The sequence below is a fragment of the Streptopelia decaocto genome (assembly GCF_964273445.1).
Source record: "Streptopelia decaocto genome assembly, chromosome: 1".
Classification (NCBI taxonomy): Eukaryota; Metazoa; Chordata; class Aves; order Columbiformes; family Columbidae; genus Streptopelia; species Streptopelia decaocto.
Genome location: NC_138663.1, coordinates 196,459,643 through 196,474,170, shown reverse-complemented (window position 1 = coordinate 196,474,170; position 14,528 = coordinate 196,459,643). Strand labels below are relative to the sequence as shown.

Here is a 14,528-nt window from a genome sequence, read left to right as displayed (position 1 = left end):
TGCTTTGCATAGCAGGACCTAGTCTGATCAAGACCATTACATGTATCTTCCAAGATAAATATTAAACAGTACCTCTGTAAGTCTATAATCAGCGTATTAATACTGTTCCCCAAACAGATCTGTTCTGGAAGGAATGTGGACCTGCTAATACCCTGGTAGTACTTAGCCAAGGTGAAAAGCAGGGTAATCAATCCATTTGAAATGTAGTCCTAACATGACTGTACTGCTTTTGCTGCTTGTGCTGAACAGGACTTGTTCATCTGTCCAGAGCACTGAATGGCACTATGTCCTTTATATAAAAAAGCAAAGCCACAGTACACTCATATTAGCAGTGTCATCGCACAAAACCTCTGGGCTTTTATGATTAATTTGAGCACAGGGAGGGGATCCATCTCATCTATCTTTGGACATCTACAAAGTAAACATCTAAACTAGTTGCTCTTGTTTCCATTTACAGTCAACTAAAACTAGCATTTTTAGGGTGCAAATGATCTGATTTATTTTCTCTCCTTTCCCTATAAAGGGAGTCTCGGAGAACTAGCTTAGATACAGAGGTCAAAATTGTAGTTATTAGCATGTGGTCACCTAAATGCAAATCCACTTATCTGACCAATGATGGGTAATCATTACTTAAATAACGAAGAAGCCATTTCTTCAGTCTTTTGGCAGTTACTCATTTCCAACTGGAATAATTAAACCATGAAAAATGGAAAAAAAAGGCAGCATTACAGAATGGTTGTTAAAAACACACATGCAATGAATAGCTAATGATCAGCATGAATAGGCAGGTAAGGAAAATGGACTGAAGTCACAGCATACCAAGATTTTAATTTCTTATAACAGACTTCATAATGAAAGGATTTAAAGAAGATGAATCAATGCCTGGGCTCATCATTTTACACTGACTTGGTATCTGCTATGTATTTTTTAAGTTGGCAACTGAAAGGGAAAATGGAAGGGTAGCTGCTCCATTGATGCTCTCTAGACTCAATGTTGCATTGGACCATACATGCATGCATATATTCAACTACTTCTTAGGAATGGAAAAGAGAAGACTGATCACATAGTCTGCTATCAATAAAATTCTCCTTTACTCAAGAAGGAAGAGAGCCACTTTCAGATCCAGACTCAACATACATAGTGTTTTAATGTTTCTCATTTGCTATAGACAAATATTCAAATGTATCAAAAGTCACGAGACTGTTTATTCAATATTGTTACTTTTTCTTCTTCCTAAAAATGTTTTTTTCTCTCAAATTGGAGGCAGCAAAACTATAGTGATCTCTTCGGTACTTAAGATTAGTAGAAGTTAATGAACCCCATCACAAAATAGTGTCACTAAGTAATCACCAAAACCACAAAGTTATTAAAACATCAACAATTGAAGTGATCAATTTCTTCTAGGAATACATAAGCAAAATATTATTGGTGACTTTTTTTTTTTCTTTAATAAAGAGATCTGCAAATGCTGTGTTCAGGTCATGAATAATTTAGGAGCAGCAGGCTACCTTGGCCATAATCTCTGCACATTTGGTTGCCTAGTTCTTAACAAGCCATGATTTAACGTACATAGAAATGGATTTGAAAAGCTCACGGATCCTCTGGCAATGATTGCCAGTTGCAAAACTTGGAAATAATTTCCTCTGTGTCATTAGCTTCCATTTAGCACTTCCAGGAAAAAAAAGAAAAAAAAAGAAAAAAAAAAAGAAAAAAAAAGAGTTCAGAGGCATTATTTTAAAACAGGAACAATTTGCCTCATTGAATGTCTGGAGAGGACTGTAGACAAGGAATAATTTTGTATTTGAAGTGATGGTCCCCTTGTGTTATCTAACTGTTTCTTTAGTCTATGATTCTTTGAGACGGTCGATGCCAGGGAACCCCTCCAAAACCTTGAGACAGACGTGTGTACCACCTGCTTCTTGGATCTCAATCCTGATGACTGCACATTTTGACTCTGTGATTATATTTCATCTGCATAAACTATTCACAACTATATGGCTTTGTTCCCCCATCACTCAAGGCAGCTGCATTCATTCTTGGCTTCTTGGAGCTTTCAACCTCTACAGTTTGAAGATTATTATTATCTATGGCTTCTGCTTGCAGCTATTTCAAGTAATAATATCAAAGTGGTTCTCATCATTACAAAACCCTCTTCTCACCAATGTCCCCAGCAGAACCTGAAGGACAAATCTATTTTCAGTGCTATCTATTCAATTCATAGTACCTTGTTTACGGGAATTTGCATATGATCATTCAGCTATTTTTTTCTTGACTATTTAAAATGACATTAAATTTTTCAGTTAAAACATTAAAAAATTACATTTTTTTAATGGAGTACTGGAAAAAACAGGGTGGCAATAATTTGGCTACATCAACCTGAAAATAGTACTTTTATTTTTGTATGTGTGTCATGGTAACCTAACATTACATGAGACTTTAACAAAACATTGCATTAACTGTTCTACAAGCAGTAAAAATACAGACAAAGCATCAGGGCCAACAATCACATTCTGATAGCAGCTACTTTTACTGAAGAAAAATTACTTCCATACCTCAACTTCCAAAATTACACCTCAGCAAGACAAATCCTGAGTCAGTCCTTAGAGTTAAATATGTATGGACATTGATATATTGTTCTTGGCTCTGTTTCAGACAAAGATAAGCTACTCTCTCCCTCGAAGACTGACTTTGTCTATAACCTGTCTCCCACCATGCATCTCCAATAAGTGACAAGGAGTCACAAGGAACATTCTTTGTTTCACCAAGGGCTTTCACGAGTGGAGATTATGAATCAAGATCAGTGCTATCGGGGATATATGAGAATGCAGAGCCAGAGACCACTGGTTGCTGAGGGAGATGGTTTGCAGCCTGAGGGTCCATGACCTGCAGCAGCACAGGCCCTGCTGGGTTCAAGCCAAGGGGTTTGACAGGGTCAGTAGGAACAGGGAGGAATCAGGAATCATAGAATCATTTTGGTTGGAAGAGACCCTCAGGATTATTGAATCCAACCATAACCTAACTCTAGCACTAAAGATACTAGTGATGAGGATTGGGGAGCTCGCCAGCTTGAGAAGCATGTTGTCCATGAATCACTTTACTGTACCACAGGTATAGTAAAGCATGAGTCCTCCCAGCCATGCTGAATTACTTCCTGGTCCTCAAATTAAAAGCAAGAAGCACTTTCTAACATTTCTGTGGTTCTTCATTTTTTATATATACTTTATCACTGTAGTCCAGTCTTCTGTCATCTTGGTGCTTGACATCTGTGAGTTGTAATACCCGAAATAGGCAATAACTGCAATAGGACAGGCACAACACACTGGCAACTCTCTCCAGTGAAAAAAAAAACATCCCCGTGTCTCTATAACCTCCTCTCTGAACTCGTTCTCCTAATCTGCAGGTCCATGGGGTGACTGGATTAGGTTTGGTTAAAGATTGTTTATCTGCCCAAACAACTATAAAGTACAGGTAACCAAAGCTGTGGGGACACTCTCTGCTTCAGGGAGAAGGAAAGGTTCACAAAAGAGCTGTGGTTAAGAAGAGCCCAAACAGCATCCTAGGCTGGCATTTAGGGCCTAACAAGTTTAATAAGGTCCTTTCCTGAAGGAGTGACCTTCTCTACTGTGACCTGGTCATGTCAGGTGTGAACGCAAAAATGCAGTCATGTTCTTGGGGCAAATAAAGATGAGAAAGAGGAACAAAGACACAAATTAGAGGAAAAATTAACAAAGAAGATGAAAGTGTTTGTTTCTTTCTGTGTTCACCTCATTTGTGGTATTTAGATGCCATAGCTACAAACTATACGACAGGGAAGCAGCTTCCAGAAGTTTGCAGAGACACAAGGCTAAGGGATGTACTGGGGCACAAATTCTGCAAAACCAAATCAGAGGTGAAATGGGGCATGTTCAAAGAGGTCCCATGCAGAAACAAAAGAAGGTTAGAATCTCTCACTGGAACTAGGACAGTGGAAGGTCTTTAAGGAAAACCTATCATAAATTACAACTTGAGGAAAAAGAGATCAAATTACCTCTGAAGGCAGTAATAATCAAACTGGAAGTACATGGAAATTTTACCACTGATGACAACTATTACTGAGACAGATAAGAAATGAAGAAATAACTTAAACCATATTGAGTTTTCCTTTATATTTTTGGTGTAGTCCCATAAAAACAGGCCATCCATGACACCACTATTTTAAAGTCAATGACAAAAGGTCAGACAACCACCAAACTGTCTGATACCAAATGTGATAGTATGATTCTTGCCCTTTAATAAAAAGACAGAAATTTAGCTTATGAAGCCCAGTTGCCACTACATATCAGTAGCTACAACCTTATCTGTGATGACTAAGTTAATGCTAGTAAAAAATGACATATAAAATCACTCTTGATTTGTTCTGACACATTTACTAGCTATAACTGAGCAGGAAGCACAGATACTTACAATTTCAAAATTTTAAGGCTGTAATCATGATTTAGGTTAACTGCAGTTTTATACATTCGTTTGTGAAAAGTTGAAGTAAAACTGAAGTAGAAAAATATATTGAATAACTGTTATGTTTGGTCAATACTTCTCTTCATCCTTCACCTAGTTTTGAAATTAGGTATTGCTGGGTGCATATTGTAAGAGTGCCCAAGACATTGACATTTAAATGATCTCTCTAAAAGGTCAGATAATTCTTGCTCAAATGAGGCGATAGCTATGCCTTTGAAAAATCAGATGCCATCTAACACTACACTGCCCATGAGCATCCCGTTTGATGCACATACCCACAAGAGAGTACACTGGACTTCACTGCTGTGCTGTGCAAATCCTGCATTAACTTTAATTTTTCTAATTACCACAAAGTCTTGTCCATGTATTTCCATGTACAAGGGATTTTGTTTGCTAATAGCTACTTTGGTGCCTACTGCAGTTAAGCAATTGTAAACAACGTATAAATCAACTAGCATTCATTGCAAATACTCTGCAATCCCTCCTTTGCCATTTTTACCTGAATGGCAAATTTTACTTCTGCAATTAAACACAGGGACAGAAAATTTTAAAGGCTCTTCCAGGCCATCACTTCGAACCCTGATTATTTCGGGCAACTTCACCATCATAAACAGCTCACTGTCCATTTTGAACCTAGTTAGGTTTTCTTTGCTTCTTCAAATCCCTCAGACTGGTTGGCTGTTTCCAAGCTAAATTTATCTTTATTGCACTTATGTAAGTGCCAGGTTTGTCCTTTTCTTCCTCTCCCGAGTTTGCTTCCTGCAGTATTTCTGAAGAGATGTTGTATCTCCTTTCAGCATCTATTTTGTCACACTAAGCAAGCTAAGTTGTCTTGGCCCTCAGTAAGAAATGTCCTCTTTTTGCCCAACTGTCCCATAGCTGTTCCCCGAACACAGTCCAAGGAAGATGTGGTTGCTCTGTACTACGGGGACCAAAACTGTACAAAGTATTCCAGAAAAGATGCCACCTCATTGGTCCTGTGCCTAGTTCATCCAGAAACTTTCTTCACCTCTCTTTGCTAATCAGTGAGATGCATTTATCAGCAAATGTTTTTATTATTAATCTCTACAGGAGTGACCTCTTCACTCTTTTTGGGTTCTTACATTTCACTGCAAATCAGTTCTTCGGTGTTCAAGGTCACTCGGTTCTCCTCTCTGGTATTCTGATTTTCCCATTCGTGAGCAAGACAGTTCAGCTCTGTGTGTGCTGCAAAAGTCATGAAAATGCTACTCTGACAGGTTATACTCTGGTCCCTAAAAAAGACCGAATACAAAACCAATAAATAAGACTAACCCTTTAGAAACTCCGATTAGTGAGCTCTCCCTGGCTATATACTCTCTTCTTGCAGTACAGCACACTGTCTCCCTTTGACTTCCTCATGGCTTTTTTATTAATTGCCATATCCTCCAGTGTAAGTGATTGTTTCCTGCATGGCACTGGGTGAGATGCTCCTGTGAAGTCCAATTATATTTGGTATATAGCATTTCCTTTCTCTCCAGACTACCCTCCAGTCTGGCATGAGCTCCTTTGATAGAGGTGTAGAGGTTTTTTCTAGTTTTCTGTATTTTTAACCACCTTCTCTGCTGACAAGTGCCCTGTAAGCTTTCTAGGTCAGACTAATGAGTATGCAGTTGCCCTGGCCACTCTCCTGCCATTGATGTTATAGATTGCCACTGCATTCGCCATTTTCCTTGTGAGCCCTGGCTCATCTTATTGCTCTCCAGGGATGCAAGACAGGTGTGTTAAGCTAAGACTGCAGCTGCTCCCTGATCCCTTTATAATACTATCATACAGAAAGGGAGATTTGCTTTCAGCAGAGACTCTTTGTGCTTTATGGTCTGCCGTGCCCATCTCTTGGCAGTGGCAGTGGAGGGTGCTGAAGGCAATTGGGCTCCTCCCTCACCTCCGTTCAGTGCCTAAGCACACCTGGGCCACGGTGTTGGGCCATTTTGCAGAGCTTGCTGGTCCCCCTGTTATGGCCCATGCCAGCTCTGCCAGGGTGGAGGGAAACAGGCATCAGGAGGGGTCCTGGTGAGTGTGATGCCGCACATAAAAATGGTGTTGGGGAGCTGCCAGGTGGAAAAGAGCTTGGAAGGAGTGACCCCAGGAGCCAAAAACTCGCTCCCAGGTCAGAGTTCAGTGCTTTGATGAGCTTTGATGAGCTTCTGCCACGCCGACTGACAGCTTTTTAGAAGCAGCCTCCCTGGTAATAGGCGAATTTTTCCTGAACAAAACTGAAAATGCTGACACTTAACTTGCTGGGCAAAGTCCAGGTGGGCAAAAAAGCCTTTCAGAGTTAGCATAAGGCAGTGACAGCTGGTTATTTTGAGTCCTCCTTCTTGGCGTGACTCATACCAAATCGAAGGGTCCCAGTACTAGGGTTGGAAGGGAAAGTATTAGTGAAAGAAAACTTTCCAGGAGCTAACTAGCTGACCATTCATTTTCTCTCTTCTTTCTGCTTGGGTGTCTACTTTTTTTTTTTTTTTTTTTTTTTTTTTTAATATGGATTTAAGCACACTCAATAATCAGTGGAAAATAATCATTGACAAACACAGTCTCATTTCATTCAATATTCCAAATTTTCCATTGTTCTACCAGGAGGATCTGCTAAGTGCTCTGACATGTACACTCACATTTTCAGACACGACTTGGGAGAAACACAGGATGAATAACAATAGTAATGAAAAACTCTAATGGAGCTAAGCAAATTTAATTCCAAAGCTGAGGACATGATGTAAAAAGGTACGGGTAAGGGACACTAGCTGTCCTAGCAGCAAACCCAGGCTATTGATTTTTTTGTGAAGGATCCATTTGTTTTTGAGCTCTCTCCCAGAGGATGCTGTTTAATTCTGCAGTAAGCATACAGCAGGAGCATGTGTTATGTTTCACAGATAATGCAAAGCAAAACAATTTGTTCACCCTCCTGCTTTGACTGAAAGGCATTGCATTTTCTAGGACGACAAGAAAAGGACTGCTATATATACTTTCTGAGATTATAACAATATCATAGAAATAGCAAGAATACATAATTTCTGAGGAATACAAGAACCAGTTTCTCTTAGTTTTTCAAGGTTTTGATGGGATCAAAAGCAGTTGATTTATTGCAAACAGGGATGCTGATTATCTGGAATTTCTTTTAACTTGAGTTTCATCAAACAGCTAGAATAAGGAAAAGAAAACTATTCAGGCTGGACTTCCAGCTCCAGGCTTATTCCTAAAAATTTGCATTACTTTGAAAGCTAAATATAGGTACCTTAGGAACAGTCATGCTTCTCATTTCTTTCATGTGTTATTTTTACAAACATCAATTATATATAACACAATGAATAACGGCTACGTAAAAAGAAAATACCTTACATTTGCTGCTTTTTTGTAAATAATCTGACTGTTATCAGTTTGGGGATCAGCTTACCAAAAGCCAGTCTGGGAGATCCTTTTAAACACCAAACTGAGACCATGATCTAAGGACCAGGAAAGTGTGTACTGGGCTAAAACCAGCACGTGACACATTTTATTTAAATTCTGACTAGATACAAGCATAACCAAATAGACGAAGGATAGGTGTAGAATTACAGTAGTTCAAATAATTTTCAAGCAGTGAAAATCAAAAGGAACAGTTTTGTTCAATTTTATACTAATGACTTGGAAAATGTCACAGAAGTTGAAGCTGGAAAAAATAAATAGAAGTTGGGAAAAAAAATAAAAGAGCATTTGTAAACACCATTTAATACAAAGAAATATGCTGGGACTACCAGAGGTAGAAGAGGCAGGAAAGAAAAATAAGATTTTGTTTTGAAGAATGTAAATGGAGACAAAAGTGCAATCTATAAACTCTATTTGATGGCACACGTGGACTCAGTAAGGAAATCACACCAAGAGCCTGGGCTGAGGAAAGGAGAAAAACATGCAGCTCATCTCCAATGTGACACGGCGGAATGGCAGACAGGGTGACTTGTGGCTGCAGATACAGAGATCTCCCCCAGGGTGTGGGGAGATGCTCTCCCTGTACCACAGGGATACCACACCACCACAAATGACCACCTCCCAGGCAGAGATGGGGCCTCTCACTGGTGGGGGTGTGTGAACATCTGCATGTCTTCACTGCCTTCTCACAGATGCAGGAGAGGGTTGTGCTCATAAGAGAGTGAAGTCTGTGGGTGCAAGCGGCTTCTCTGGAAACCAGAGATGAGTATTCTCCAGACAACAGACACAGCCAGTTAGTTTTAACCTATCCATCAGTGATATTAGTATCAATGCATATTGCAGGAGGTGCCAAGAAACCCATGCCATCCTGGCCTTGCAGTGCTGGGCTGAGCAGGCCAGGATTTCAGGCTGTCCACCTCCATCAGCACTGCAGGCTTACAGGGAGAAAACATGGGGAGAGTGCTCTGGTATCCTCCAGCAGAAAGACTTTGGTCTGTGGTTCAAAAACTCTGAGTCTTTCCTGAACACCAGAAAGCATTTATAATGTACCAATCCTACAGCCTGTTGAGTTTTTACTGATGGTTTTAATACAGCCCTCTTGCCACCCTGTCCATCTTTGTTTGGGATGGCAAACCCTCCTGGACAGCTGCTGCACCATTGGAAGACCAGTAGCTGTGCAAGCCTCCAAATTTCAGCTGCTGGCATTACAAGCATTTTCTCTGCTTTTAATCTATTTCTTAATGCACTTGGAAAATGTATCTGAACCAGCACTGAGCTAGCAATGCCAGCACACAAAGTTGCTGCTAAGGTGGAAAAGCAGAGTGTTTCCTTTCACATATTTCTGCTGGAGATAAATTACATATAAAAGGAACAGAGTGTCCTATATTCTGCTTTGACTGCTCTTTTTTTTTTTTTTTTTTTCCATTCAGAGTTTAATAATACCAATATTTCTCTATAAATGCATGAATATGCATAAAAAGGGTGGAAGGTCTGAATAAGAGCATGATCGATATATCCAGGCTCTCTGCTAACTATGAGCATAAGATAAGCACAGAAGACCTTGTGTTCATCATGGCTGCCTAGAGGACAGGTGTCTCAGAGCTAATATGGACAGGTAGCACAACACGCACTTTGAAATGACGATCTCATTTCCAGTGAGGTGCAAAAGTTTCACCTCCTCTGTAAAAACAGCAATTGCTTTCTGTTTGGTTTAGGTACCTGTACCTATACAGCATTCCCCATTCTGTTTACTTCTAGAAAAAGAAAAGTTTTCAGCAGCATATTTCCATCACTAGCAGTCTCTTCAGCATGCAACACAAACCATACAGAGCAGTCAGACTACCTGTCCTCATAGTGTCCATGTCCTTCCAACCATTTCTTTGTTTCAAATTTATTGGACAGGCCTTGGTGTGAGATAAATTTTTGTGGCCCAAAGGTGTTTGTTTTATCCTACCTTACAGAAGTTGAAAAATTAGCCTCATTCTTTCTAGGACTTTTTCCCAAGTTTAAGGGTTGGTTTGTTCTTTTCATTGTTTTCTCAAATATAAGATTCTCTTTTAAAATTACCCATAAGTCAGCAAACATTGAATCCCAGGGCTCACAGATGCCATTAACTCTGTCACTCATGGTGCTGTCAAGTAGTGACAAGAAAATGAAAGAAAAGACCAACCTCTATGTAAGAACTTTGGGGCTACATCTATATTAGTAAATAACACGAGGTAGAGATTGATCAGACACAGTGTGACTCATGTACTAGGACATAACTATTACCCTGCAAAACAGAGTGGCCACAACAAACTGCATACTGGAAACAGCCTGAGGCCTGTGCTGGCCCCAAACTGGCTGTGCTAAAAATGTGAGTGTGCAAACCACCTTGTGCCTATGCTTTGGCTCCCATCCAACCTGTTTAATAGTTTTTGCCAAAAATTTGGGTTACACAGACTTCTTTATTAGAGGGTCTGATCCCTCAAGAGCTTGTATTTATGTATATATATGACTGATGGTTGGACAACAATGGTGCCTAGAAGCAAGACCATGCAGTGAGACAACACAGTGCCTGATTTCTACAGTCTGAGGGAAACTTCCATTACAGAGTATTCTTTACCACACATCACCTAAGAAATACATCAGGACATAAGTATTGATTAAAAAGAAGCATTTTTATAACTGCCAAGATCAGAAGTGTTATTAAATAAAAAAGGCTTCTGCAGTTTAAGAAAAGAAGAGGGCCTGGAAAATAACTTTTGTGTGCCCCAAAACATCAATTTCTACAGTTAAAATATTTCCCCACACAAAAACTATTAAAATGAAAAAAACTCTGTTTTCAAGGGCCACAGAAAAATCAGATATTTGATTCTGCTGAAAATGATCTGACAAGATAATACATTAATTCCACACATCTAAAAATTATTTTTAGCTTTCGTTGCTTCAGATGAGTTGTGAAATCTGACCCTGTGTAGTTAGAGGCTCAGACCTTCTGCAATTAAGCATTGACTGGTCATCAAACTGACAATTGAGGAAAGCAGAACTGCATTTTTCTTGGTATTACAAGAGACAGGAAATGTGAGAGATTTTTTTTTTTTTGACATGACATGTATGTTCAAAATCATTTCAACATGGAGAGAAATGTGTTTGTTGAAAAACAGACAGGAGATTGTAGGCAAAGGACTATGCTAACAAACCAGGCAGTGGGTTTGAGGAGGTGTTCAGTTCAGTTCAGTAGCGCGGAGCTCCGCACCAGCTTATTTTACATAACAGTGCCATTTAGCCAAAAATTTTCTAATAAGACTTATCCTATATCAAGTCTAAAGTGACAGGAACTCTGCAAATAATAAAAGACGTGTGTGTGAATATGCATGTGTAAGGGAAAAACAGAAACACACTGTGCCATATCTGTCATCTGTATTATTATGAAGACATGCATGGACTTTATCAAGTGCTCAGAGCAAAATAGGAGGCTGTAAATTTAATAAAGATGTATGCATAGAAAATACAAATTAGATTTATAGAGCACTGTGACTGTCTTTGGAAATGTGGTGTATAGCATGAAGGTCATTGAAGCTAGAAACAATATGCTGAACAAAGGAGAGTACTGGTCTGCAAGCACATCAGCTTCTCCAGCATGGAGGAAGGACATAAAATTTTGTAAACTAGAGGGGACTTCAGGTAAGTCTGGCACACACAGGAAAAACAAGAATCCAAGTAAAAGAGCATAGCAGACAAACCCTTTTGTTCATCAGCCTCAGTTTGGCCACGCAGCTCATCCAGCTGGCACAGCATCCCAGACCGCAAGCAGGAACTTGCCTCTGTAGCATCTTTTAGAAGTTAATCTCATGGCATTTTACAAAGGCTTGTTTGGCCTGTCTTTGAGGTGGGAAGACCTGAGGCTGTGAGAAGGTGTCCAGGAAGGCAGTGGAGGAGCCTGTCCCAACCGAGCAAGGGGAGAGTTCACCATGGAAAAACGCAGCCTGATGTGTTCCTAAATTACATGCTGAGCAGAAAGAGGAACCTAAGAAACCTGGGAGCTCAAAGACAGACTGAACTGACAGAGGAAAACACATTAAAATACACATTCCAAATGTTAGGGCAGCCAAGCTGGCCACTGCCATATAGACCAACCTAAGCAGGGTACCATGGCAGGTGACACTCCACCCATAACACAGCCCTGGTGATGCTTGAAACCCCAGATTCAGCTCCCTTCTCTACCACAGAGACATTGTAAAGAGATGGGAAAATCTGGGGGAGTCTGAAAAGAACATTAAAAATTCTGAGGGGCTTGGATATCCTGAATTTTTGAGAAAGATTAAAAGCTAAATATGGACATCACTGCTTGACTAAGTGATAAGCAAAGAACCGTGAGAGCACTCTGCAAACATCTGAAGGAGAAGGACACCCACAGCAAAGAGAACAGACTTCTTTATCATAAATTAGGAAGGAATATAATTGCAGGCAATAGTATGTCATTTAAAAAAGTAAAATAGAAACCAATTATTAAAGAAAAAATGTCTTTCCAACAGTGATTTCTTAGTCTATTGTTTAATCTCCTGTGAGGTATGTTCCTATGCTTGTTATATTTAAAAATGATAATAAATGAACAACGAATAAATTTACAACACTGAAAATTCTTGTCCTTAGAGAAAAATGGCTGAACAACCTCCCATCTTTAAATAATCAGATCCTAGGTTTGGCTGCATCACACATTACTGAACAAAACTAAAAAAACCAAACCAAATCAAAACAAAACAAAATGTCTACAACCCCTCTAAATTTAGACTCAGAAATCTTAAAACAATCAGTATCATTTGATCCATGGCTGTAAGTATTTTGCAGTGGTTACAGCTGTTGCAACAAACAAGGCAAAGATTTATTATGTAAGCAATTAAACACGTATTAGACACGATGCATTGTTTTCTCCAGCTTGCCAAGAATTACAAAAACACATTGAACAGTGCTAAGGTTGAAAGAGACCCTGCAACCCAGACTTGAGATCGAGCAGTACAAGGGCAGGATTGTGCTGCTCAGCCTTATGTGATAATGTTGACACATAGTCAAATAAACAGTATTGGTGGAATACAAAACATGAAGTTTAGCCTAGGAGTCCAGCTCTCCACGAGACTGTGAAGACATGCAATTCTTGTTTTGATTTAAAAGACAACTTGCAAACAACACCTGCTGTGATGGGTTTTCACAAGTTCCTTAGTGCATGTTAGAGGTCTGGCATGCTTCATCTCACCAGTCACATCCTCTGGAAGTCTGTCAGATAAAAATCCTGAAAGCAGACTGACTTCCTGTTCTAACATAGTTGGCACACATTAAAGTTAAGCTGCACCTTCAGCTTTTGTAGGAAACCTAGAGCAGAGTATGCTCAACAGGAACAAAACCTGGGAAGAACAAACCATTGCCCTTGTGGCCATGGTGGTGGGAGGGACCAGCCTTGCCACTGAAGCACCAGGAGTTAATTAACACCTCTCTGCAGCACTGTAATACAGCCTTTGTGCTGAATTAACCTTTCTACAGAATCAAACAGGGTATGGCTGTTCTCTCTATAAATCCGCCGTCTGTAACCGGATTTCTATAAAACACCCTCCAGAGCTACCAAACCAAAATAAGTTAAGTTCTTCATATATTTTCATCATTCCACATGCTAACATTCTTCAACTGTTGCTGAAGTAGAATTAAAGGACAGAATATGGATTTAAAGAGATAGCATCATGTCCTTAAGTCAGCAATCTAACTCTGGATTATCTTTCATATACATTTTTTTATGTATCCAGCTATGCTAGGACTAGAAACTGGTTATGAACTGGGATGCAACATGGGCATGCAAGCTGAAGGGACAGACAATTCACCATGAATCTTCACACATCTCCTTGCTTAGCCAAGTAGAGTGGCAAGATCACGGCCAGTTGCTATGAGAGTGGAGTTCCCCTCATTCATTTAATTAAAAAACCCCACAGAGTCACTATTCTGCCAGTATTGCACACTTACCAATGAATGCAATATTCCTATGGCCCTCATACACCACTCTTACATGCTATGTAGATGTTTGACTTCATTACTAATATGTTTGCATGTTTCTTGGTATTTGCCAATTTGCTCTTACTGTATTTTGCTAGAAATCATGTTGATGTTCAATAAGGCTTTTGAGCTTCTACTAAGAATAAGCTACGATTTTTTTGTCCATCATGGGTAACCCTCTTGTACTGCACAGGATGGTCATTTTCTGTTTTCATCTTTGTATTTTTAACTTACCTTGGAAAAGCAGGAATTCCCTCTTGGTCACTGACTTCCTCAGGAATTCTTAAAACAGGTAAGTATTGCCAGCAGGAAATGCAGTCCTTCAAAATCTAAAGCTGTCCTAAATGAACAATGCTTCTAAGTCTTGTTAGAGTCAACTCTTTGGGACAGGATACTGGATTTGAAAATAACACTCTTGTGTATGTATAATCCTTTGAAGATGTAAAGTGTTACCTTTTCTTGTCCTTGGCCACTGCCAGGAGTTCGGTGGATTTTCAGACAGTGCATAACACACTACTGGATTAAAGATGTAGTGTTTTCAACAGGAACTGAGCATCAACAGGATTGCTGTTATGTTAAGACAGGTCAATGAC

The 14,528-nt window shown here is 39.6% G+C and overlaps 1 protein-coding gene across 2 annotated transcripts in view; it reads right to left on the bottom strand.

Moving 5' to 3' along the window:
• The window catches only part of PDGFD (platelet derived growth factor D), a 144,158-nt gene that overhangs the window by 34,990 nt on the left and 94,640 nt on the right, over positions 1-14,528 (bottom strand). The window lies entirely within an intron of this gene.